This window comes from Lycium barbarum, chromosome 3 (assembly GCF_019175385.1).
Source record: "Lycium barbarum isolate Lr01 chromosome 3, ASM1917538v2, whole genome shotgun sequence".
Lineage (NCBI taxonomy): Eukaryota > Viridiplantae > Streptophyta > Magnoliopsida > Solanales > Solanaceae > Lycium > Lycium barbarum.
Genome location: NC_083339.1, coordinates 12409364 through 12437336, shown reverse-complemented (window position 1 = coordinate 12437336; position 27973 = coordinate 12409364). Strand labels below are relative to the sequence as shown.

Sequence of the window (27973 nt, the reverse complement as noted above, 5' to 3'; positions counted from 1 at the left end):
TGCGTATGCCTGATTTCCATCACATTTGACTTATTGGATTTAAAATTTAATTGTTATACATATTTAATAGATCTTTTAACATATATAAAAGGTATGACCAAAGTTGTTGAGTTCTCTTGGATAGGTACTTCTAATGGTATATCTGTCCCTGCCTACAGTCTAATTAATTGATTGTTCATGCTGTCCTTTTGTTACACCTCAGAAAAGAAAAGAAATTGCGTCGTTCATATCATAAATTAATGAATGTAAGCTCGGGAATGAGACTATCCGTGAAAAACAATGGAAAAAAAAAATTGAGTCCATGAAATAATTCTTCGGGTGAACAGTAACACGGCGAACAGTAGACGCGGATGAACAATAACACGACGAACAGTATCCGGTGAACAGTAAAAATAAGGAAAGTAGAAACCGAAAATCTGATTTTTTTTTCATCATTTTTACCTCTCTCTCTCACCGTAAACTCTCTCTAAACCCTCCCAAACCCTCCTAAAAGCTCTCTAAATCTTTCAAGTTGAAGTCCTCCAAATCAAACCAAGATTTCATCTTAGGATTTGGAAACTAGTTAGGAAAGGATTATAGTATTTGGTGCTTGATGTGTGGCTGATTATTGAAGCTTGGAGCTTGGATTTTAGTTGAGTTTTCTGGGCAATAAGGTATGTAATATACTCTATTCTTGTTAATTAAGTTATTCATGGGAGAATTCCCTAGTTTAAAGTGAAGGGAATTATGTTATGAAGTCATAGATTAGTTGGTTGATATGGTTGCCTTGAGGGTTGTTTTTTATTGGAACTTTGAGAGATTTCTAGGTGCTTATATTGCTATATGAGGTTGTTGATATTGTTGTTGATAAGTTGTTGTTCTTGAATTTGGGAGAATAAAGTGTATAAAGATATTGTATACAAAGCGTATACCGAGTTGTTTTGTGACTATATTTTGAGGCTGTTTTATGTAATTTTCGTGGCTGTTTTGTGACAATATTTTGTGACTATATTTTGGAGCTGTTTGGTATAATATTTGTGGCTGTTTTGTGATGATATTTTGGGGACTGTTTTATGGTCGTTATAGACTGTTTTGTGGGCTGGAATATCGGGGGATTGGCTGTAGTTATTGTTGTTATATTATGGATATACGGAAATAAAGAAGTGTATACAAGCATTGGCATCCGAATGTATATTGGGCTGTTTTGGGAGTAATTTAAGAATGGATTTAATCCTAGTTTGATATGAAATTGTTGGTATTTTTGTTGTTGGTATTTTGATTGATGTTTGGCTAAGTTGGAATTTCGAGGATTGTTAAGTTTATAGGGGAAATGCTGCCCAATTTTTCCTAGAAATAACGATGCGTTCTTATAGTCGATTAACTAACGTTGATACAAATTCTCTCGTGAAGGCAGCAACGTGACATTGAAAGAGAACAAGTGAACGATAGCTTAGCTAAACGACAAAGGTATGTAAGGCTAGTCCTTTCTTTCTAAGGCATGAATCCTACGATATGATATTCCTTCCTTCTTCATGATTTTCCTACGTATCAAAAACTATGAGTCTACGATTATAAAGAGCATCACAAGCTAAAGAAAAGAGGCACGTTACGAGCATGACGATGTTGATGATGAATCTAAGTCTAGAAGTCATAAAGCTCATGATATGATATTCCTATGAAGTTAATAATCCTTATACGATTCCTATGATAGTATTTTCCTTACCGCTCCATGACTTTCCTACTTTCCGGAAAACTAAGAGCCTATTTTCATCACTAGCCACATGAGATAAGATAAGAGGCATGTTATGAATGCGATAATGATGATGATCAGTCTAAGTCTAAAGATACTAAGGCCTATAATATCATGGTTCTGCAAGGCTAATGATCCATATTATGATCCATTGATATTGTTCATTTACTACACTCACCCTATATGTTAATTCCTTCAAGGTGAGGCATAATGCTTATTAATGCTCCATAATGGACTCGGGGGTTCTCGACCTTATGTCACCCCGACATCGTTATAGATTGTCCATAAGCCTTAATGCACGTATTATGACCAATGTTCCGCAAAGTTGCGAGTCTATGTTTATAGAGGATTTCATATGACACAAAAGGTAAGAGATATGCTATATAAACGATAGTGGTAATCTTGAGCTTGAACCTAGAGATTTTGAAGTCTATCCTACAATATTCATACGAAGTCCATTCTAGGAATATGATGTGATTTTCATAAATTGTCTTTAAATTTAAATGTGTGCATTAATGAAAGGTTACGATACGCTTATAAGATGTATGTGATGACAACGATGATGAGATAAAATGATCCTTGTTATGATGTATGTGATATGGTCGAGCCACTACGTGGCCGAATACGGAAGATATGTATGTGATACTGTCGAGCCACTATATGGCCGAATACGGATATTGTGCATGTGATATTGTCTAGCCCCTACGTGGCCGAATACGGATATTGTCGAGCCCTACGTGGCCGAATACGGATAATGTTTTATGTGTATGAGCAGATACGGTATTACGATGATGAATTATATGACATGATGATGTATACACTATGATGATTCATGTACGACGATTATGTATATGTGATATATGTATGAAATGTATTCATCCTTAAAGGTTGCGCAGGTTTTGCCTTTACCTTATGACTTATGATTTCTCTATCATGTTTATTTAATTCATGCCTTACATACTCAGTACAATATTCGTACTGACGTCCGTTTTCTTTGGATGCTGTGTTCATGCCCACAGGTATACAGGGAGACGGCGCAGACCTATAGGAGCTATCAGTAGATTTTCAGGAGCACTCCATTATTCCGGAGGTGCTAATCGGGTTTATACTTTTGTGTATATATATGTATATGTATTTTGGTCACGACGGGGTCTTGTCCCGTTTATATGTCTAGTACTCTAGTAGAGGCTCGTAGATACGTACGTGTGGGTAATATGGTCTCACGATGCTACTATGGTGTATATGTTGTTATTTTGATAGCCGAAGGGCGTATGTATATAAAATCAATTATGTTTTCAAATGAAAAATGATTGTCTTATGATTATGAGTTTATGAATGGTAAAGAAGTGTATAATGAGTATGACGAGTCAGGAAATGAGTGGTGCTCGGTGGTTAGCCCCGGGTACCCGTCACGGCCCATAGTCGGGTCGTGACACCTTTACTAGCTACTCTTCTGTTATTTCCTTCGGGGCGGCTCAACTTGATTGGTGGCCTAAAGCCAAATTTCAATACAAGGTCCTAATTTATTTATTTTGTTTGATAAAAGTCGTGCATATATTATTTGATGTGTATTTTTTCTAGACTTTTAAATGCAAAATTGTTAATTGCTATTTCCGGAATTGACTAATAAGAAAAAGCGTGTCACATGCAAGGTTTTTTATGAGAATAGATAAAAGAATAATAATTTGGATTCTATATGCAAATTACCTCAAATATATACGAATACACTTTAAATTACATCAAAACTTGTTCTATAGATCTTATATCCTTTTTAATTGAAATATTTACTAAATTTGTTTTTTTTTTTTTAAATTAACACATAAGACCAACTTTTAAGGATTAGTCATTAATATGGGGCCTAAAATATTTGGGGGCCTAAAGCGGTCACTTCATCCGCTTGACCCTTGAGCCGGCTCTGTATTTCATGTAGGATTTTAGTATTGATCTTATGCTAATTTCCTTCATTAATGAATATTAATCTCCACTCTCCAGCACATACACTTACAAGCAGAGCAAGTCATGGAATACTTCCTTTTTACAACCGTCACTTCTTTCAAAAATAATATTTAACGTGCATTGCTTCATCCAAAATTATTTTTTGAATATTGACATATTTAACTTTCTCCTCTTTTAAATTGACTTTTGAGTTTTCTAGATAGAATCGCAACTTATTATGATTAATTCAAGATTTCTCTATGCAACTGCGCCGCAAGATTGTATTATCCTTACTTTGGTTGAGGAGGTAAACTCCGATTAAGAGTGAACGACAGAGGCGGAGCTAGATCATTAGCTATGAATTCGGATGAATCCAATAGCTTTTACTTAGACACGATATTTGTATTAGGAAATTCATTAAATATATATAAATATATAGTTGTGAACCAGTAACTAAGACGAGTTATGGCTTCGGTGGCAAGTTCAGAACCCATTTACTTCAAATTCTGGCTCCGCATCTTGTGAACGATGGTGGTTGTGATATGAATGAGGAGTAACCATTGTCATCAACATCAACGGTTGGTAGAAAAATTTGACGACGTTATAACTGCTACGTTCGATCACCGGTTGGCGGTACTCGGAGATTTATATTATCATGGCTAAGTTGAAGAAAACAGGCAGTATATTAGATATGAAGGAAGATCAAGATTCAAGACAGTGAATACATGAGCTTCCAGTTTGAAGGAGATTGTTTCAAATTCAATCAAATCAACGCCTCAATTTGCTAATTGTCTATACAATCTCTTTGGTATTCAATTCCTTGGTCAGGTGATGGTCAGGTGACCAAGGTATTGGCAGAACCATAAATTACTATCTGAAATAATGAAGAATGCTTGATAATATTTCATTCCTTAAAAGCCCGTGAATACTAGAGCCAGTGAAACGGTAGCTATTAAAGCATAAACTGCTCGTTTTTCGTTCCCCCGAATATAGCATGATGCAGGGGAGGATCAAGCCTTTGACCTATGGGTTCACGTGAACTCAGTAGCTTTTGCTCAATAACTCTGTAGTTTTATTAAAAAATCACTAAGTATAAATAAATATTTGACTGTGAACCTAGTTATATTGTATAATATTATTAACTTGAGGTCATTGTAAGAAGTCATAAACTTCAAATCTTGGATCCGTCTCTCACATGATGAACCCAAGTCACGGCAGCTCCGGATGAAAGGGGAATATGTTATGATCCAGCCCCAACCCAATGTCACACAACCAGTTAATGGGCTGAGAAGAAGCAATAGAACTGGAAGGCCTTCACAAAAGTTGATTTGAGATCCAAGGCCAAATAATTACTGGTTAAAAGGATTACAGTTGAGAAGAGCGGTTTATGTGATTTGTGATTATGCTTAGGCAAAGACTGTGCTTCTCATCCCCAATTCTCTATTTTCTCATCTTCATCTGATTATTCTTTCATTGTTCTCCTAATTCTCACTTAACTGTTGTTCTTAATTCCGTTAGTATTTTCTATATTTTAGTGTAATGCCATTCAGTGATTATTATATACATAAGTGTTTGTGTTGAGAAATTCAAGTAGTTACATTGGTGTTTTCATCCATAGGTCTTCAATGGAGGACCAAATATCTCGAATAATCGAAGATTCAATTAAGGGCGTGAAGGATTCGTGGTCGAAGGATGTCGCAGAAATTCGTTCAATATTACAAGAATTGGTTGGAAATCTTGCGACGAGTAAACCTCCCCCGGTCTAATTCCATCTGTGGGGAGAATCTAGAGTTATGGATTTCTCAGGCTGAACGCTATTTTGACTTCTACGAAATTGCAGAAAACTAGAAGTTATCTCTCGGGGGGAGGGAGCTTTGACGTGGTACCAATGGCTATTCCAGAACAAACAATTGGCAAATTGGGAACATTTTACTGAGGAAGTGTTGATTCGCTTCTATAAACGACATCTCGAATCACTGGAAGGTCGTTTGGCCAATCGTTGACAGGTACCCTCCATGACTGAGTACCCAAGTCCTTTTGAGGTTGTTTCGTCAGAATGCAAAAGCAATACCAATGCGCACAAGGTGTTTGGTGAAAAGTCAGATAGGAAACATGTTATTGTTGTACATGTTGAAACAATGTTACCATCACCACATGCTGTGAAACCAGCGGGTGTGACGAGAATGTCATCAATACTAATTAACAATGACGGTGCTGAAATGTCGGCTACTCAAGCAAAAGAGGAGTTTTGACACTCGATTTTGGCTTAAACCAAAGAGTAGGCGGACTTCCCTTTGCCACAAGACTTTGTTGAGCCATCTGAATACAACATCAACGAGGCACACAAGGTGTTCAATGAATTTTCTGATTGGTCTAAAGATGCTACTCTGGAAACACACAAGGTACGTCTGATGACCACAGATACTATTGAAGCACATTTCCCTACTAATCCTAAGTATCTTGTCGCTCCAAGTGATGAGGCAAATGACTATGCTACTGTTGTTGAAAATGAAGAAGAGGAAATTGTTAACATTGGAAATGAAATACTGTATTTGGTTCCTACAATTGTAGAGATACCTCCGTTATGGATTGGTTCTACATTTTCTAATTTCCTTGATCTTCTCATGTTTAATATGAAACATGGACTTGGGATAGCCCAATGCATGGAGGAGATATCTGGTATGCTTTCAACTCGCAGATACGACCAACTTATAAATAGAGGTAGAACTGATCACTTTAATGGACTAGGTCACGCTGCATTTATGTTAAATTTACATATATTTCCACCTGATCAATTTGGATTAGCACTTCCATTTGATCCTGGATCTAGCTTACTTACTATGTTCGTTAGAGTTACAAGAAATTCTGTATTTGGTGCTACTTAAATTCATTACGTCAACCTTGTGGAATTCCTGCAATTGCATTGATACTGGACAGGAGCGAAATCTTCCTGGTTTCTTGTTGTCTAAATTGAGAGAGCTTGATAGGGAGGAGAAAATACAGGGGGTGCTTGGGGCATTTGCGGCACGATATTAGGAGCAGATACCATATCTAATCACTAACAGGATCTATTCGACGTTGGCGCAATTGTTTTGGTAATGAATCAGCAGCTACACGGATCTTTGTTGCTGCGTTTGCATCTTCTGTAGTAGCTGGACACTAACTTTGTTAACCAGTCGATTTAACTCAAGAAGTCTCAAAATATTGCACTTCTGATAAGGGTATTTCAGGTCATTAGTGACAACATTTGCAAAGTGTCTTTCGTAGGTAATCTTGACACTGGACAGAGATTTGAGGTTCGTAAGTTCTTCCTGACTTTTTGCATATTATGATTGGTATTTTTATACATATCAAAAGTAGTTGGCTGGACAAGGAGGGAGGTGTATTCCATGACATAATTGACAGGAACTGTCTTGTTGTGCTTGACGAAAGCTCTGAACAAGTTGTGAATTTTCAGTTTGATGTCTCCCCGATAATGCTACAAGTGCTTGCTATGCATCAACCGAAGCAATTAAGAGTATTTGAGCTCCTGGACCCATTTGATTTTAGTTACCAGTGTGTTCATCCTTGGTTCCAAAATACGGACAAGTTTTTTCCCTACGTCAACCAAAACGACCGTGTTCCTGCTAATCTTGGGTATTTTACAAGGCCAACAAGTGACTTTTGTCGAAGCATTAGATCTCGAAAAAATACGCAAGTTAAAAAAAAAAACGTAAAATGGACATCCGAGCGCAAAGTTATGACCATCTAAAGTTTGACGACTTTACAACTAGTTTTTGTCCCTATAATTTTAAGAATTATATTTATATTCAAAATAAAGTTATGTCTTGATTAAAAAATAACACGCTTAAATCAAAATCTTAAAAAATAAAACACCCTAAAGTTTCCAAACAAAACTTACTTCGGGTACCTTTTCAACCCCTAAAATGACTATCCGAACGTCTACGTATCCTTGATGTATTGAGCCTACATTATTGTACGCAGAAAAAAATATCAGGTTCTATATAAAATATTGACGTTTCGGAGTCTTGACACACGACTAATCATTGGTCAAAGTATGGAAAAAACACCCTAAAGTTTTCAAACAAAACTTACTTCGGGCACCTTTTCAACCCCTAAAATGACTATCCGAACGTCTACGTATCCTTGATGTATTGAGCCTACATTATTGTACGCAGAAAAAAATATCAGGTTCTATATAAAATATTGACGTTTTGGAGTCTTGACACACGACTAATCATTGGTCAAAGTATGGAAAAAACACCCTAAAGTTTTCAAACAAAACTTACTTCGGGCACCAATTCAACCCCTAAAATGACGATCCAAACGTCTACGTATCCTTGATGTATTGGACCTACATTATTGTACGCAGAAAAAAATATCAGGTTCTACATAAAATATTGACGTTTCGGAGTCTTGACACACGACTAATCATTGGTCAAAGTATGGAAAAAACACCCTAAAGTTTACAAACAAAACTTACTTCGGGCACCTTTTCAACCCCTAAAATGACGATCCGAACGTCTACGTATCCATTATGTATTGGGCCTACATTATTGTACGCAGAAAAAAATATCAGGTTCTATATAAAATATTGACGTTTCGGAATCTTGACACATGACTAATTATTGGTCAAAGTATGGAAAATAACACTAAGTGTTGCAAAAAATAAAGTTGGCCAATTTGTTTTTGGTACTATTTATAACGCAGTATTTTACTGCGTTATAGAAAGAATTTTTTTTTGGTACTTCTATAACGCAGTATTTTACTGCTTTATAGAAGTACCAATTTTTTTTTTCTTTCTATAACGCAGTAAAATACTGCGCTATGGGTACTTTGGTAACTTTTTTTTTGTTGGGGTATTTTGGTTCAAAATGTTTTTTTTTTGGGGGTATTTTAGTTCCCGACTCTCGAATGCCCAACTCGCCTAAAAAATGCCGATGAAGAGGAGCGGCAAGGGCTTTGGTAAAGAGATCGGCTATTTGGGGTGAAGATGGTATGAAAGAGAGGGAAATGAATCCACCGAGGAGTTTTTCACGAACGAAGTGACAATCAAGCCTCAATATGCTTTGTTCATTCGTAAAAAATAAGGTTTTTGGCGATATGAAAGGAGGATCTATTATCACAGTGTAAAGAAACAGAAAGAGAAGGTGAAATGGCTAGATCTGCGAGTAGACGAACAAGCCAAGAGATTTTGGCGACTCATAGATCGATATTCAGACTCCGCCGAAAAAAGAGAAACAACTGGCTGTTTCTTGGATTTCCAAGACACCGGTGAACCACCAAGACTAATGGAAACTTACTGACCATCTACTGTCTAAACACGAAGCCCAATCGACATCACAGAAACCATGAACTTGAAAAGAAGGAGAGGAGTTCATGAAAAGACCCAAGCTTGGATCTTTACGCAAATATCTGAGAGTGTGAATAGCTGCTTGAAAATGACCGGAACAAAGTTGCTGCGTATATTGACTGAGGGATTGGATGGAAAATGCAAGATCTGGGCAAGTGTGGGTGAGAAAGTTGATTTGACCCAACAAACGTCTGTAAACGGTGGGATTTGGTAGTGGGTCACCAGAGTTTAATGTGAGTTTGAGAGTAGGATCCATCGGAGTGGAAGCTAGATGAGATGGAAGGTCAGGATATTCCAAGAGGAGATCCATGAAAATTTTTCGTTGAGTCACAATCAAACCATCAAGTTAATGTATAATTCCATAACAAGAAAATAACTTGCAATATCCAAATCTTTGATTTTGAATTCATTGTCGAGAAAAGACTTAAGCTCAATAATTTCTTGTTGGTTGTTTCCAGTCAAAAGTATGTCATCAACGTATACTGCGAGTATGGTGACAAGATTGCCAGATGATTTGTACAAAAGGGAGTAATCATTCAATGATGAAGTGAAACACCGAGTTCCCAAAGCTGAAGATAATCGTGCATACCAATGACGCGCTGCTTGTTTGAGCCCGTAAAGGGATTTCCTCAAATGACATACATGTGAAGGAGAAGGTGGTGTCAAACCCGTAGGGAAACTCATGAATACTTCTTCATCTAAATCGCCATGTAAGAAGGCGTCATTTACGTCTAGTTGAAACAAGGGCCAAGAATTGTTCACAGCAACAGCAAGAACACAACGTATGGTCGTCATCTTAACGACAGGGGAGTACGTTTCTGTGTAATCGATACCTTCACGTTGTATATCCCCTCGTACAACATAACGTGCCTTCAACCTTTCCAAATCACCATTTGACTTCAGTTTAACCTTGTAAACCCACTTGCAGGGTAAAGGTTTTTTCCTAGGGTTAGAACCATCTCTTCCCAAGTAGAATTTGAGATAAGAGCTTTGATTTCATTATCCATGGAAAATTTCCAACCAGGACGACAAACTGCTTAATGGTAAGTAACTGGTTCTGTGATTTTCTCAATTGAGTGCAAAAGTTGTTGATTTTTTGTGCTTAAAAAAGCAAAAGAAAAACAATGCAGGGGTAAAGTAGATGGGTCAGGGAAAATGACTGAAAAAGCATTATCATATATAAAGTCAGACAAATGAGAAGGAAAAACAGTTCTTATGGTTGTTCTGCGCAAATCTATCACTCACTGTAGGTAACACATCCATAATAGGAGGGGGATTAACAGGTGAGTTAGGTGCAGAATTATTAAAAGGAGCATCAAATGCTTGAGGTAAGGATTGGGAAGATTGAGAATGACTAGATTTGGGAGAAATTGAAAGTATAGGTGTAGGAACACGAAGAGGAGAAGAATGTGTGGATGAATTAGGTGAAGAAGGTTGAGTATAAAGAATGGGAGAGGTGGTTACAGGTTCAAGAGGGATAGCAGTGTCAGATTTGAAGGAACCCAGAAAAAGTTGTGACATAGGGACCGTGTGTGCAAAAGGAAAAAGTAGATGCATAAAACTTGACATCTCCACTAATAATGACTTGTTTGATGATAAGATTTTGTATCTTGTAATTCTTCTTACCAAATGGATAACCTAGAAAAACTCCAGGAATGGCTCTAGGAGACAGTCTGTCCCTGTTTGTAGATAAGGTTGAGACAAAACATAGACAACCAAAAATTTTCAAATGTGTGTAGGTAAGGGGCTTGTGAAATAGTTTTTCATCTGGTGTGAGGTTATTTAGAACTTTAGAGGGTAGGATATTGATGATGTGGGTGGCAGTTAACAGTGTTTCCCCTCAATATCTTGGTTTTACATGTGATTAGTACAAAAGTGCCCTACAAATCTCAAGAAGATGTCTATGTTTTCTTTCAGCTATCCCATTTTTAGCAACACATAATGTTTGGTGCACAACCTTGTAACACCTTGTACCTTTAAACTAAGTCGCGTATATGACCCAGGGATCCCGCAAGAAAAAAAGAGGAGTTTAAGTCTGGAAAAAAAAACCAGACTCAGTTCTACAAGTGGCATTCGACGGCTAGAGGGACGAACCATCGATTGATCGATAGCCCGTCAAAATGCACCGTCCCTAGGAACCTTGTTTTGCAAACTCTCTGGAATTTCTCAGACTACTGACAGTACGGTCAAATCGACGGATCGTCGACACGTTGACTGACCGTCAATGATGCACCGTCAAAAATACACTCGGACTGTCAAGTGCACCGTCAATCCTCCCCGACAGCAATCATTATAAATATGACACTTCATTCTAGAAAATCAGTTTTCACAATTCCCAATCCCTAGCACGAAGGTTTTCTTCTCCCATCAATCAAAAACATCAAGATAAGTCATTACAAGCCCTTCCAAGTCAATTCTAACATGTATTCATGTAATATAACAAGGGTTCATCATTCTTAATGATGGGTTTTCAGGAAAACCCATATCAAGGTTCAAAGTTTAAGCTTTTGGAATTCTATTACAAGTTTTGGAGCATTTATAGGTATGTTAGGTTTCTACCTACGTGGGGAACATTATTGTTATTCCCTACGCCAAGTTATTCCATGATGATATAAAAGCTCATCAAAAACTAGGGTTCTAGATGTGTTCATGATAACCCTAAATATATGTACCATGATATACCATGTTTGTATTAATAATTCGTTATTGTGTTCTTGATAGTCCATTTTGGTTGTTAAGAATCTGTCCATAATCCATGAAAACCCATACCTTGCATTCCATGGGTTCTTAAATGCAAAATATTAACTTTTATGTATACTTTCATGAAATAGGTTTACCGAGAAGGCTAAGATAGCCTGAAACTACGTATGCCAACGTAAGGAAGGGTCGCTCCGTCCAGATTAGGACCAACGTAGGGAAGGGTCGCCCCGCCCAGATTAGGACAACACCTTCAGATAGTTGAATTGGATCCATTTTTATGTCATACTTATGTCTCATACCCTGGCAAGGTGTGGGGCTGCTCTGCTGGTCGGGCCAGGTACCATACTCCACGTACCCACGTGGTGATTTCATATTATGGGTTATAGTACGGCTCTCCCACTAGATGCATATATATATATATATATATATATATATGCACATGAAACGTTTCACTCACGTTAGACATTTACCCATGTCAGATGATGCTCATGTTCGTGTTCAGCTTACAGTTTTAGTTCTATTATTTCATGTGCCATATTTATTTCATTTAGTTGCTGTTATACCCCATTTTAACCGGGGTCAAAATAGTTTATAACATTCCGGTAATTCCGGGGTTAATTAAAGTTAGGAGTCGCCACCTAATTATTTATGGTGAATTAGGGCACCTAAAGTTAATTAAATTAATTATCTAAAGTTGATTTTATTTTAAAGTCTACGAAACCAAAAGATTCTAGGTACGGGTTCAACTAATCTAGAGGGAATGTATTAGGCATCCTCTAAATTCCATTAATAATGGTTAACCGACCAGACTAAAATTTAATTAGGCTAAAAACGTAAATATATCGTTTTATAGCATTAAAGAAATAATTTATAAGCATTACCAAAGTTACAGATAAATATAAAATAATGCTATTTAAAATAGGACTTGTAGAAAATATAATAGTCTTCATATAAATAATAGCTTTTAGGAAGAGATTTGGCAAATTTGAATTTTAGATAAAATTACATTATATGAATAATGGCGATGTAGAAAAATCTAGACTTATTTTATTTTATAAATAGGATGCAAAAGGAGGTGAGTTTTCTTTTTATTAACTTTATTTAACTATATTCGGCTAAAAGTATGCATAGTTGAATACGTCTTAAGAATAATGTTTATAAAGTATACTTGGATTAATATTTACCTATTAGTGACGTTTTGAATTTTTTAAGATAGTAAAATAAAGTATGATTCCCTTTGACTCAAAATATGTAGTCATGCTATTTTGAAAACCAATAATTCTAAGAAAGATAAATATTATGAGTATTATAAATAACTTAATATAAAAAGAAGAAAAAATGAAATTTATGGAATTAAGTATTGGTTTCTCTTTTAGACTAACCACCCATTATACTAACATTAACCCATTGATCCTACTAAGGTTCATTCTAGCTAAGAAAATCAAAACAAAGTAAAATGTTAGTTGCATAATACAAGTTAGACACACAAAATAAAATAAAAGGGGGAAGCAAATATAATTAATGGGCTCGGCCCATTTTAGAACTGCTGCTGTGATTGTTTCTTTCGTCATGTGGGATTTGGCCGAAGAATCTTTATATGCCGCGGATTGGAATGACTCGAGAGGGACATTTCGTTGGGCTTTGGCCCAACACCAAATGCGGAAGATTGATGAGTCCCTCGGACTCGTATGCGATAGTCATGCACAAAAATGAAAGGAAAAGGATTAGTATAGTGATATAATTCTTATAAAAGAAAGACGAGTGAACAAAGTGCAGCAACATTGTCATATAATTCACATCAACATGTAAGTACAAGGAAGACCCTATAAACATATACATGACTCAGTACATAAGACGCGAACAGTCAGTTATTAATTGTCAAGAAATTAGGCAAGCGGCATATGCTAATTTTTTATGGCACATGCAGAAAGAGGCAAGAAATGAGAAGCAACAGAAAATATGTAGGGAACAACATCCATGGAATCTGTGTTTGGAGTACTGAATTTCTTTTACAACACCGACATTAAAATTATCTAATCCAATAGGCATATAATGGTATTAGTACAATGGATATTACAACTGGAAATCACACATGGTACAAATTTCATATTGTTCCTTTTACTAACCACATTTAACACTAACGAATATTACGACAGAAGCATCTGAACTCTATGAATGCAGTATGAAGCGACGAATGACGATGATGAGGCAAGAAGAAGATAATATTTGTTCAATGCGCAAGAGTTTCCTAAGTTGACTCAAGGTTCGCAGGCATGCTAACGAACACGCAACAAACTGATTTTGGCAAAAAACAGAGGCATTCAAGGGTATTTGCAAGTTCGGATCATTTCTAAAATGTGGTAAAAAAAACAGAGAGAACGAAGAGGAACAAACGGAAGAGGACAGGTTCAAGCGAAAACAAGAATGTAAAACTAAAATGCATATGCATCCGAAGATTAGATCATATTATTCAGTAGCCCATACTTTGAGTATATTCTTAAACTAAATCATTTTTTGAACAGATGGAAGGAATACTAAAAACTGCAAATGATTCATACTTCTCAATTCGCATACCAAATCCACGTAATACTAAGATGCTTATAGAATCAAATCAATCAAACCATGTTGAACTTTAAACAGGTAGCAAACACGAATATACACGAATCCTATCAAGCTACTAAGACTAGATTCACTAATGACAGAACACCCGTAAACAAACTAAACTAACTGAAACGACAAACATGTGTGAACGCACAAACACTTATAAACTGAAATTAAAACACACCAGCTTAAACATAAATATGTAGGACTGTTAACTACTGAACTGGAAAATTAAACTAAGACGCGAACACATGCACATTTTTAGAACCGAAGTTAAACTAATTAAAACATGAATATACATAACCCGACTAAGTTACCAAACCGCAACCCGACCAACTGAAACAACCAACATGTGTGAACACATAATCACTTTTCAAGCTACTAAAACTGGAAATTGAACCACTTAAAGAAGGATTGTTTATATTCCGCAGGTACAGTGAACTAAGGCGACGAGGTCTCGAATCCACTCTCTTGTATTGATAGATCCGAACTTCGAGCCAAATAAAGTTGATTGAAAGTATTGAGGGCTTTAAAGAACTAAAGTTTTCGTATTTATTCTTGGGTGAATCCAATGAAAAAAGGGCCAGAACTCTATATTTTGTATTACCAGTCCTCCTCTCTTTTCTTTCTTTCTTTCTTTTTTTCGGCTGAGGGCTTAAAGCCTCATTTTATAGGTGATAGAGGCTAGGGTTTCTCTTTAATTCTGGGCGGGATTTGAAAAAAAATGGATTCAAAATCGAGTCAAAGACCCGTGCTAATCCGAACGTTGAAGGGGTTCACGTGTTTTGATTCGGATTCTTGCCCGAAATGGACCAAATTCCTTTGGTCTTTGAGGATGTGTTGTGGCTTAAACAAAAGAAATGGAATCCTCTGTCATTTCAATGACAAAACAACGACTTGAGGACAAGTTTTGCGTGGAAATGGAAGGACAAGGTCGTGTAAGGTTAAAAGAGGACTGTGGTTTTGCTAAATGGAGGGGAAGAGAGGAAAGAAGAGAGAGGGAGTAGAGAGAGGAGTGCTGCGGCTGTGCTCTCTCTTTTGTGAAGAAGAGATTTAGGGATTTAGTTGTAGTGGGTCGCCGGGTCGGGTAAGGAGTGGGCTGGATCGAGTGAAAGGTTGGGTAATTTAGTTGGGCTGGCCGAATTGCGTGGGTTGCGAATTTGTGGGTTTGATCATTTGGATTTTGGACCATTAATTGACTGAAGTTTCATGGCATTTTCTCCTTTAATCTTAATTCCTTTTGGGCTTCTAACTAGTACAATATATACATGTGAAGATAATTAGTAATTAATATGTAAAAGTAGAGGGCTTAATAAAGTATAATTAATTTAACGAATACAAATCCTAAAATGAAATGATGACGAACCATTTAAAATTTGTAATAAAGTAATGAAAGTAACGATGTTAATAGTAATAAAAATAGTAGTGAAAATAAAATATTTAGCTCGTCAATAAATTTAGAAGTCCGAAGAAGTAAATAGAATAAAGGAAATTGGGTGTCAACAAATGCCCCTCTTCGACCGGAGACGATGTAAGAGTTTTCGGGCGAAGAAGTTGACGTAGAAGAAGATTTTGTTCCGACCGACAAATATGAACTCGGAAGAACTTGAGAAAATATGGGTTAGGAGAATTGGTGGGAAATATTATAGGGGCAGAAAGGATGATTGGAAAACATTATGGGATGGAAGGAGTTATGGCCGAACCCGTTTTGAATTGCTTACATATCTCGGGTTTCGTGAGAATCGAGCTGTATATAGTTCGAAAGAAGCATGTCGATACTGACGCTACATTTTTTGCCCCAGTGTTGAATTATGGTGAGACTGAGATATAAAAAAGGCTTACAAGATTGTGAAAGAGTTAATTGAGTAGAGTTTGTGGACGTACGCGGAATTGAATTCGAGAGTAGATTCGTGACCCTTGCTTGTGAGTTTGATATTCCTCGTCAACATATTTTCCCCAGTTCACTGCGTAAGATAAAGTTCCACGTTGCGTTGTGTCTCTGTAAATTGTACTTTCTGTCAAAACTGAAATTCATGTCACAATTATTAATAAAGTCTGGGGTAAAGTTGAAAATGTAAAACTTATAAAGAATGTAAAAATGAAAATATGAGTGTGACAATGAGGGTGAAGCCGTGTGGCTTATAATGAGGCCGCGTGTCCAAATGTTGTCTCTGGTTGTCTTCAGGGACTTGAATGAATGTGTGATGTGTATGCTGAGGATGTAATAATATCTCCAGTTGTATTTAATGATAATAATAAGGCCTCCGGCTGTCTTCCGGGACTCGATGATAAATGATGTCTGTGGAATTTGAAGTAAAGTCGTTAAAGTAAGTAAAGTGGATGGTAAAGCAAAGTAATAACGTAGAGAGTAAAGTAAAAGTGTAGCCGTTTGGCTTATGCAGATGAGGCCGTATAGTCAAATACTGTCTCCGGTTGTTTTGGGGACTCGATGATATCTGTGAAATTAAGGTAAAGTTATTAAGGTAATTGATGAAGTAGAAAGTGATATAAGAGTGCAGCCGTCTGGCTTATGCAAATGAGGTTGTATAGCCATATGACATCTCCGGTTGTCTTCGGAGGCTTTGATACAGATTCCCGTAAAGTCCGGGGTAAAGTCGTTAAAGTAAAGTGAATGATGTCTCCGGTTGTATTCGGAGATTTGATGCAAATTCCCGTAAAGTTCGGGTAAAGTGGTTAAAGTAGGTAAAGTGAATGATGTCTCCGGTTGTCTTCGGAGATTTGATGCAAATTCTCGTAAAGTTCGGGTAAAGTGGTTAAAGTAGGTAAAGTGAATGATGTCTCCGGTTGTCTTTGGAGACTTGATGCAAATTCCCGTAAAGTCCGGGATAAAGCGGTTAAAGTAGGTAAAGTAAATGATGTCTCCGGTTGTCTTCGGAGACTTGATGAAAAATTCCCGTAAAGTCCGAGTAAAGTTGTTAAAGTCGGTAAAGTAAATGATGTCTCCGGTTGTCGTCGGAGACTTGATGAAAATTTCCGTAAAGTCTGGGGTAAAGTTGTTAAAGTAGGTAAAGTAAATGATGTCTCCGGTTGTCTTCGGAGATTTGATGAAAATTCCCGTAAAATCTGGGGTAAAGTTGTTAAAGTTGGTAAAGTAAATGATAAAGTAATTCATAAAATATAGAGTAAAGTAATAGTGTAGCCGTTTGGCTACTAATGTTGATGAGATCGTGATAAGCCCAATTAATGACGTCTTCGATGTAATCTTGATTTAACTAGTCTTCGATCTCGACAACCTACAAAAACAGGTGTATCTGTTAATAATGTCATAAAGTTATTGTGATAAAAATGAAATTAAAGATAAAGTTGGAAATAAAGCCGTTTGGCTTTTAAGGTGAAGCCATAATGAGCCAAATGATGTTCCGACCATGATTGATGGACTTGACTGTTGGTCTCGTGATCTTTTAATTCCTGCACTCAAAGAAAAATTCTTAGTTTGGGAGGGGGAAGCTGATTCGTGTTGACTCGAAGCTTGACGTTGTTAGCGCTCCATTCATCTTGTTTGTCTGGATCTTGTGATCTCCGTACAAGCCTCGGTAGATGAATAGTAGTGAAACAATTGAAAGAAAGTGTTTCATTTGAAAGGTATATATGTATAAGGAAATATATATACGTAAGTATATGTATATAAAGAATGATATATATATGTAAATATATGTATGTAAGTTGTAAAATATTTCTGCCAACTTTAGATTGTGACACTTCCAAAACAATTGAAAAGTCATTTGTCTATGATACTTCCTATCTAATCTTGTCGATGTCCAACCATTCTCTTGTCTATATCTTTTAAGATATGCCCCAGTTTTGGGCCCATAAGGGTATACTGAATTTATGTTGTGGTGTGACCGAACCTTATACAGGTTGCCTACGTATCCCGTCAAGGGAATCAGGTCGGAACGTAGTTCGTAGGGGTACATAAGAATGTGGTTTGTAATTCTCTAATAAAGGGACCGAACCAGATGTGGATTGCCTACGTATCCCACCAAGGGAATCAGGTCAGCGTAGTTCTGTTATGTAAATGGTAAAAGGCTTGTTGGATTTCTAACTAAATACGATTGTCCGTATGTTGATAGTCTACGAATCCCGCCGAGGGAATCAGGCCATGTGTAACTCTCCTTGTATAAGGATTTTGGATTTTCTGTTGTAATGCAACCGAACCCTATGTGGGCTGCCTACGTATCCCACCACGGGATTCACGTCAGCGTAGTTCGTACTGATTGTTAAAGGAAAGAGCAAACTAAGCTGTCTAACTTAATGTCGTCCTTTGTTTTCTCCTTGAATAATAGCTTTCATGTTTGTGTCGTTATCTATTGGTTGTTTCAAATTTTCCGAGGGGAATATTGTGTTGTCCTCTAATTTCTTTTGTTACTCTCTCGAGATGTATGTTGTCTATTCGTTCATTTTATGTCACAGTCATAGAGTTGGCAGATTTGACAATTTATATATATTAAATAAAGTAGAAAATAACAAATAATAGACAGTTAAGGAAAATCAGAAATGCATTCATAGTTTTTGCAATTTAAGCTTCCAAAATATGAGGCAAGCAACAAAAGTTTAGGGGCACGATTTAAGCCTCAATTTTAAGATCGTGCTATCACAAAAAGTTTACTACATGTTCATCTACCAAGACTCCCGGCGAACCAGGGACGGAGTAAAAGTCCAATTCTTTAAAGTCTCTCCTGGTTCGTCACCCCGGATGGTCGATGTCTCGGTGTTGCGAGTAGCTGTAGCAGTAATCTTCATTGTTGCTTGTCTTTGGACTGTTTCCACGGGAGCGATAAAGGTTGATGGCATGATGGCTTTCACATCTCCATCTTTCTCAACAGTGATCATGTTCACGTTGGCATTTTTATGAGTAGGTAAAGGGTTGTTGTCCACATTGGGCCGAGCCCCAGTGAGCGGGATCGCTCCTTCCTTAATCAAGGCTTCAATTTTGTTTTTGAGGCCATAGCAATCCTCAGTGTCGTGCCCAGCAACTCCAGAATGGTATGCACAACGTTTGGAACCATCAAACCATCTTGAGATAGGATCGGGAATTTTCCCTTCAATTGGTTGTATCACGCCTGCTGCTTTCATTCTTTCAAACAATTAAGCCAAGGGTTCAGCGAACCGAGTGTAATTACGGGTGTTTTTGATGTCTGGTTTTGGACGGGCTTTAGGTGTGGCATGTGGTCAGTTTTGGTAAGTTGGAGCTTGAACGGGTTGATATGGACGTGGGTTTTGATGTGGAAGTGCTCGGGGTTGGTAGTAGTTTGCTTGGGCGTTATAGACAGGGTAAGGCGATAGTGGAGCTTGGTAGGGCTCGGTGTAGTGGTAAGGGTAGAAAGGTTGTTGTGGATGGTTAAAGTATGTAATGGCTGGGCTCGGCTTATGTCCTTGGACATTCATGACTGTAGTGACATCTTTTTTCTTCTTTTTAAGCCCGTTGATAGAACTAGATTGAATAGCTTTGTTTACAGCTTGCAAGGCCGTAAGATCCTGAATTTTTTCGGATTTGATTCCTTCTTCTAAGGCTTCTCCCATTCTGACAACTTCTATGAATTTCTGCCCCATCATGCCTATTGATGTGGCGTGATTTTAAGCCACAATCGACGCTTTTTGACTATAAGTTTTACTTGTTTTTAAGCAAGCCTAGGTGATTTTACGTGTTTTTTAGTGTTTTTCAAGTAAAGGAACAGATTCGGCACACTCACAGTTGAAGTTCAGAACCAGGTCGTGAATTGAAGTTTACGGTCTGTATTCTACAATACGGGTCGTATTCCATGGTCGTATTAAAGGATCTCAGCAACAGAGAGTCAAGCGGCAAAGATGGTGGTTTACGAGCTGAGTTTACGGACCGTATTGCAGTTTACGGTCCGTATTCCATCACGTATTTAATCATTCAAGCACCTGGCAGAAAGGCTGAGTTTTGGCAAAGTGAAAGACGAGCATGCAGTTTACGGACCGTAAACCACTTTACGGTCCGTACTTCAAAAGAGGCAGCTGAAGGACGACTGGGTCGTAAAGTGACTTTATGGTCCGTAAACCAGTTTACGGACCGTATTTCAACATGACGGGACTGAAGTGCAAAATCTGTAACTTATGTATTCCCAAAACCTATAAATAGTCATTGTAGGGTTTTTAATAGACACCAGTTATTATATATTTGTCTCTTGACTTAGAACATAGAATCCTCTCTAGTTTTTGAAGATTCAAACATCAATTCAAGTATTACCAATTCCTCTTTTATTCCAAAGTAAGCAATTATGAATTCTTCAATTTCTTATTTCTTGCTCATTGTCATGAGTAGCTAAATTCCCTTACTAGGGTTGTGAACCCAATGATGGGTGTTTTGTGATTGGGTTGTGATTGATATACAAATAATGGATTATTAGGGTTTAGTTATTCTTCATTCTTCATTCATAATTAATGGTTGCAAACATTGATTAAAGCCATAAACTCTAAATTTATTTGGGAGAATAATTAGGGTTGGTAAGAATAATTAACAAGAACTCAAAGCTTTAAACTTTGTTTAATAAATTTACTTAGGAATAAGAAGAATTTACTTGGCATAATTAATCGTTCTTCATTATTACTTTCTTATATTTGGGAAAATCATAGAAAGATATAATCTTTATTTATTGGGAAATAATAGAGATTCACATAGAGATTAACTGCATTCATATAATGATCCATTGCAAGTATATCAAGACCAACACCCATGATCATACACTCTATCTAACGGGGACACAACCTTAGTTTCTTTCACCATCAATTACCACAAATACAATAGTTTAGCAATTAGTTATAGAACAACCAATTTTACCAAAATCATCGGATTAAGACATTAGACCTAGAACTTAGCATCTACGACTTTAGTAACCTTTTCACACCCTATTCCCTGTGGGATTCGACCCCAACCTTGTTGGGTTACTATATTTGACAACGTCCGCGTTATACCATTAATAGGTGTAATTTGAGCGTATCAAATTTTGGCGCCGTTGCCGGGGAATACGGTTTTGAAATTACTAAATAGTGTTGCTTTGATTAAAGTCTTTTTCTTATTCCATCACACCTTGTTTGCCACTCTGTGTAAACCAGGTGAACATGAATCAAAATCAGCAGAATCAGCGTGCGGGTAATCAGGTGAATCGGTTGAACAGTCAAGCGGATGACACTGATGATGAGAATATTTTTGTTGAACTGGTTCCAGAGGAGGACTATGCATCTGCTATTGTTCAACCTCGAGTTGGAGCGACTTCTGTGAAAATTGACTCATCTCTTTACCAGTTGCTGAAACTTGAGGGGTACTTTCGAAACTCTACCGAGAATGACCCTCAACGTCATTTGCAGAACTTTGTGGATGTTTGTGCCAATCACATCCAGAACAATGTTCCACAAGATGCAATTCGGTTGAGGCTATTCAAATATTCCTTAGCTGGAGAGGCAAGAACATGGTTCGAGAAGCTGCCCCGACATTCGATCACTTCATGGGCAGAGATGGTAACTGTTTTTCTTAAAAAGTGGTACCCCCCTAGCAAGAAGGCTGAGATTCGCGACAAGATATATGAATTTAAGCAGCGACCGGGGGAACAACTATATGAAGCCTGGGAGAGGTTCAATGAGTATTTCCAGAGGAGCCCAATTCATGGTTTTCCGGAAAATATATTGATGGAGAAGTTCTACCGAGGGTTAGATCCAGTGTCACAATCAGTAGTCAACAATGCAGCTGACGGGTGTTTTATGAACAAGACCTTTCGACGAGTGACCACCATACTTGACAAGCTGACAACTCATAATCAGGCTTGGCACTCAAACAATGCTGATGTGGTACCGTATGGTAGAATCAAGACACCCAACAGACATTGGCAGAACTTGCTACAAATATTTCCTTGCTGACAAAGAAGTTTGACGAATCTCAAATCAAGAAGGTAAATGTTTGTGAGGATGAAGCAGTTTTGCCTAAAGGGATGTACCATGCTTAAGATGGTCCGTTCCTTGATGGGCCACCTATGCAGGTTGAAGATGCTAACTATGTTAATAACTCTCAAGGAGGTTATCAACGACAGAGTTATCAAGGTGGCTATCAGAATCAGAATCAGAATCAATGGAGACCTCAGCAAGGTCAAGGTGCTTACAACAACTCTGGGAACTACAACAATAACTATGGTGGTGCGAACCAAGGGAGCTACAACAACAGCAACAATTTTGGGAACAAGAGTCCCAATCCTTATATATCACCGAAAGGGAAATCACTGAGCAAGGTAGTTCGAAAGTTGAGGCAATGCTTGAGAAGATTCTGGCAAATCAATCGAAGTCTGAGAGGACTTTATCTGGGCTGACAGAAACAGCGGGTTCTCATACAGCGGCTATTCAGAAGCTTGATTCGCAGATGAGGGATATTTCTAGAGAGCAGCACCCTCCTAAAAAGGGAGGACTTCCAAGTGACACCATCCCAAATCCGAAGAATGGGGAAGGCGGTTTGAACAATGTGTTTACCATTACTACTAGAAGTGGTAAAACAATACAGGGAGCTGCTGAGAGGGTGATTGATCTTGAGCCGATTGATGAGGAGAATGGGGTGCAGTCTGAAGCACCCATTATTACTGATGAGAGTCCTACTGACAGGAAGGTTGTTGATGTTCCAGAGATGATTAGTGAAGCTGATGACACAAGCAAGCAGGCTGTAAAAGGGGCTCTCCGCCCTTTGACACAGCTTTTCAAATCTAAACCTCCCTTCCCTCAGAGGTTGGTGAAGAAGCAGGCAGATGCTAAGTTCGAGAAATTTTATGATCAGCTGAAACAGTTATCTCTAAATTTTCCCTTCTTGGAAGCTGTCAAGGAAATGCCGGGTTTTGCGAAGTATTTGAAGGAATTGCTTACCAAGAAGAAGACGGTGCAGCATGACACCGTGAGTTTGACCCATACTGTGAGTTCCATCATTTCAACTACAACTGTGCAGAAAAAGGGAGATCCTGGGGCGTTCACCATTCCTTGTTCTATTGGGCACCATGACTTTGCTCGTGCTTTGTGTGATAATGGGGCGAGCATAAACTTGATGCCCCTTGCTATATATAAACAATCAGGTTTGGGGATGCCAAGGCCGACTACGATGAGATTGCAAATGGCCGACAGGTCTATCAAAAGACCTGTTGGGGTAGTTGATGATGTTATTGTGCGGGTTGGTGATTTTATGTTGCTCGTTGATTTTGTTATTCTTGATTGTGCTGTTGATCGGGATATTCCTATCATTCTGGGAGACCTTTCCTTGCTACAGGGAGGGCTCTGATGAATTCGGAGAAAAATGAAATAAAATTCCGAGTCAACAATGAAGAAGTGATCTTTCAGGCTAGCAAAGGGATGAAGTTACCAAGTGCTTACGAGAGTATTTCGGTAATTGATTTATTCGATGTTGTTGATGAAGCAGTGGAGTTCAAGATGGAAGAAGAGAGTTTGGGTGAGGCTTTGGCTGGTATTTTGATGAATTTCGATGCAGAAGATATGGAAGGTTATGAGGAGACAGTAAATTCACTTTTTGGGTTGGGCTCATACACATACCACCCCCAAAGAAGCTAAGTCTTGATCTGGAAAATAGAACAACTCCTCCAGCAAAGCCTTCGATTATTGAACCACCCAAGTTGGAGCTTAAGCAGCTCCCATCACACCTGAAATATGAGTTCCTTGGTCCCAACAATACATTACCGGTGATTGTTTCAGCCTTATTGACTGATGAGCAGATTGTGCCGCTTTTGGAGGTACTGAGGGAGTATAGGCGTGCCATTAGTTGGACCATAGCAGATATTCGAGGTATCCCATCTGGGATCTGTGAGCACAAAATTCAGTTGGAGGAGGGCAGCAAACCAAGTGTAGAGCATCAGAGGCGACTAAATGAGAATATGCAAGAAGTCGTCAAGAAAGAGATCATCAAATGGCTAGATGCAGGCGTGGTTTTCCCGATTGCTGATAGTAAATAGGTGAGCCCAGTCCAATGTGTTCCTAAGAAGGGCGGCATCACTGTTGTGCCAAATGCAAAGAATGAGTTGATCCCTGCCAGAACTGTCACCGGATGGAGAGTTTGCATGGACTATCGCAAACTCAATACAACCACTTGCAAGGACCTTTTTTTCCTATGCCCTTCATTGATCAGATGCTTGACAGGTTAGCAGGGCGTTCTTACTATTGTTTCCTTGATGGCTATTCGGGCTACAACCAGATCAACATCGCTTTGGAGGATCAAGAGAAGACCACCTATACTTGTCCTTATGGGACATTTGCATTCAGTCGGATGTCGTTTGGTTTGTGTAATGCACCAGCCACTTTTCAGAGGTGCATGATGTCAATCTTCTCTGACATGGTAGAGGACTTCTTAGAGGTATTCATGGATGATTTCTCTGTGGTGGGTGACTCGTTTGAAGACTGTCTTGGCCATCTGGGTCAAGTGCTGAAAAGGTGTGAGGAGACCAATCTGGTGCTAAATTGGGAGAAATGCCATTTTATGGTAAAGGAAGGAATCGTCCTCGGTCACAAAATCTCTGAAAAGGGAATCGAGGTCGATCAAGCAAAAAATGATGTGATCTCCAAACTTCCTCCACCTATCTCAGTCAAAGGTGTACGAAGTTTCTTGGGGCATGCTGGGTTTTATAGGCGCTTCATCAAAGATTTCTCCAAAGTTTCCAATCTTTTGTGCAAGCTTCTTGAAAAAAAGGCTAAATTTGTGTTTGATGAGAAGTGCCAGAAGGCATTTGAGGAATTGAAGGTGCTGTGCTTGGGCAGAGGCACAATAAAATTATGCACCCGATCTATTATGCTAGCAGAACGCTGAATGCTGCACAGATGAACTACACAGTAACGGAGCAAGAGCTGCTTGCCATTGTGTTTGCGTTCGAAAAATTTTGGGCCTACTTGTTGGGGTCCAAAGTCGTGGTTTATACTGATCATGCAGCCTTGAGATACCTCATGGCAAAGAAAGAAGCAAAGCCACGACTGATCAGATGGGTATTACTGCTGCAGGAGTTTGATTTCGAGGTAAAAGACCGAAAGGGTATGGAAAAATAGGTGGCTGACCATCTCTCTCGGCTTGAAGAAGCTGGGAGACCTTCTGATGAGCTTGATATCGATGATGCATTTCCAGATGAAAGGGTATTAGCTGTGTCAATGGAAGTAGCACCGTGGTATGCTGATATTGCCAACTATTTGGTGACAGGTATAATTCCCGATGATATCAAAACCTACCAAAAGAAGAAATTCTTACAGGAGGCACGGCAGTACTATTGGGACGAGCCTTATTTGTTCCGAACATGCGCTGATAACATCATTCGGCGTTGTGTCCCGGAAAGTGAAGTGATGGCAATTCTAAAGGCATGCCATGACTCTCCTGTTGGGGGTCATCATAGTGGAAACCGGACTGCAGCCAAAGTACTTGAGTGCGGCTATTACTGGCCAGCTATTTTTCATGATGCAAATCTTTTGGTGCGGTCCTGTGATCAATGTCAAAGGAAAGGGAATATCGGTAGAAGGCAAGAGATGCCCATGAATTTTGTTATGGAGGTGAAAGTGTTCGATGTTTGGGGGATTGACTTTATGGGACCCTTTGTGAGTTCTGGTGGCATGAAATATATCTTGGTAGCTGTGGACTATGTGTCAAAATGGGTAGAAGCAGTGGCTTTACCCAATAATGAGGCCAAGAGTGTTATGGGGTTCCTCAAGAAGAACATATTTACTCGTTTTGGTACTCCGAGGGCGATAATCAGCGATGGTGGTTCCCACTTTTGCAATAAAGCATTCGCGGGACTGATGGAGAAATATGGTGTAAAGCATAGGGTGGCAACGCCTTATCACCCTCAGACAAGTGGACAGGTTGAAGTGTCAAATAGGGAGATCAAAAGTATTTTAGCAAAGACAGTGAATGCCAATAGGACTGATTGGGCCCGCAAGCTCGATGATGCTCTATGGGCATACCGGACTGCTTTCAAGACTCCAATTGGGACTTCACCTTTCAAGCTTGTATTCGGGAAAGCTTGTCACTTGCCGGTTGAACTTGAACACAAAGCTATGTGGGCGCTGAAGAAACTGAATATGGACTGGGAGGAAGCAACCAAGATGCGGTTGTTTCAACTAAATGAGATGGATGAATTTCGGTACCAGGCATATGAGAGTGCAGCCCTTTATAAAGAAAGGATGAAGCAATACCATGACAAGAAGATTCTGAAGCGAGAGTTCTACAAGGGTGACTCTGTATTACTATTTAACTCTCGGCTGAAGTTGCTACCGGGTAAGCTTAAATCTAGGTGGTCTGGTCCGTTTGAGGTGGTAGGTGCTTCACCCCATGGCGCGGTTGAGTTGAAGTCCGGAGATGGTACTCGGACGTTCAAGGTGAATGGGAAGAGATTGAAGCACTATCATGGAATGATTTCGAAGGATAGGATTGTTGATCGCTACAGGTTGAAACACCTCGGAACAAATGATGATCTGGTGTACCAAAATAAGGAGTGAGTGGTCACCACCGTCGTGCCGCGACGTTAAACCAAGCGCTTCTTGGGAGGCAACCCTAGTGTAATGTTTATTTTTCTTGGTTATTTTTCGTACATATAGGGTAATGGTTGTTTCGGTGCAGGAATATATCACAGAAACGTCTGCTGAAAAGCAGGTAAGTTCAGTTGTAAGACACTATTTCGCAACATTGCAAAATACGCCTGAAGTTTACGGACCGTATTTCACAATACGGCCCGTAAATCAGGGCGTATTTAACAATGTCACCAAACAGTGAGCACTGTAATGAAGATGCTAGTTTACGACCATGGAGGACGGACCGTACTTCACAATACGGTCCGTAAACCTGATCGTAAACTAACATGTAGCATTGCAGTGTTCTGCCCTCATAACCACTCTAAATACGGGTCGTAAACTAGTTTACGGACCATATTTAGATATATAAAGAACAAAACAAAAACAAAAAAAAAAGCAGCGGGTTTAATAACACGCAAATTAAACCAAGGGCAGATACCAACATACCAATATATCACCTTCCCTCCATTATTTCTCCTCACCTTCACGTCTTTCACCACTTCCACGTTTTCCTCTTCAACTTTCGTTCACCTCCACTACTTCCTACAGTAAACCCAGCATCTTCCCTATTCTTAACCACAATAAATACTCGAACCCCATCCACCAACTTACCTATCTCACAAAAAATTTGTATCCCCTTCTGCCCTAGGTTTAAAATTGTTGGTAATTCAAGTGTGTTCTCGAAAAATCTGTTGCCTGTGATCAGTTGGTTCTTCATCAACAAGGTATGATTGATTCTCCCCACTCTTCTTTTATATCTGTGAACTTGAACTTAGTGGTAAGTGTTTGATTGAGCTGGGTCTGTGAAATTAAGTGCTCATACCTTGGTTAATGATCTTGTGGGGGATAAATATGTTCAAATCTTTCAAATTCTGGTAGGTCATGGTTAATTAAACCCAAATGGGTTGGAGGGCATTCCATACTTCAAAATTTCAACTCAATCTAACACTTAGATATCATAGAATAACAATGTCTACATCGGTTTTGACTTGGAACTTCTAGCATGCCTGTTTTCTTTCAACTGTTCACCCCAACTGTCTATTGTAAAGCAATATACACACTTTAAGAATGTTATGACTGACCCTGAAGCTTCA

General features: G+C 38.6%; 1 non-coding gene and 1 pseudogene across 1 annotated transcript; one reads left to right on the top strand and one right to left on the bottom strand.

Moving 5' to 3' along the window:
• The first annotated feature begins 21422 nt into the window (after positions 1–21422).
• LOC132630313 (uncharacterized) overlaps positions 21423–27973 on the top strand; it is a 109621-nt pseudogene continuing 103070 nt past the window's right edge.
• On the bottom strand, positions 21865–21970 carry LOC132634516 (small nucleolar RNA R71). The gene has a single exon (XR_009580234.1). It is a non-coding gene; the product is annotated as a small nucleolar RNA R71 (small nucleolar RNA).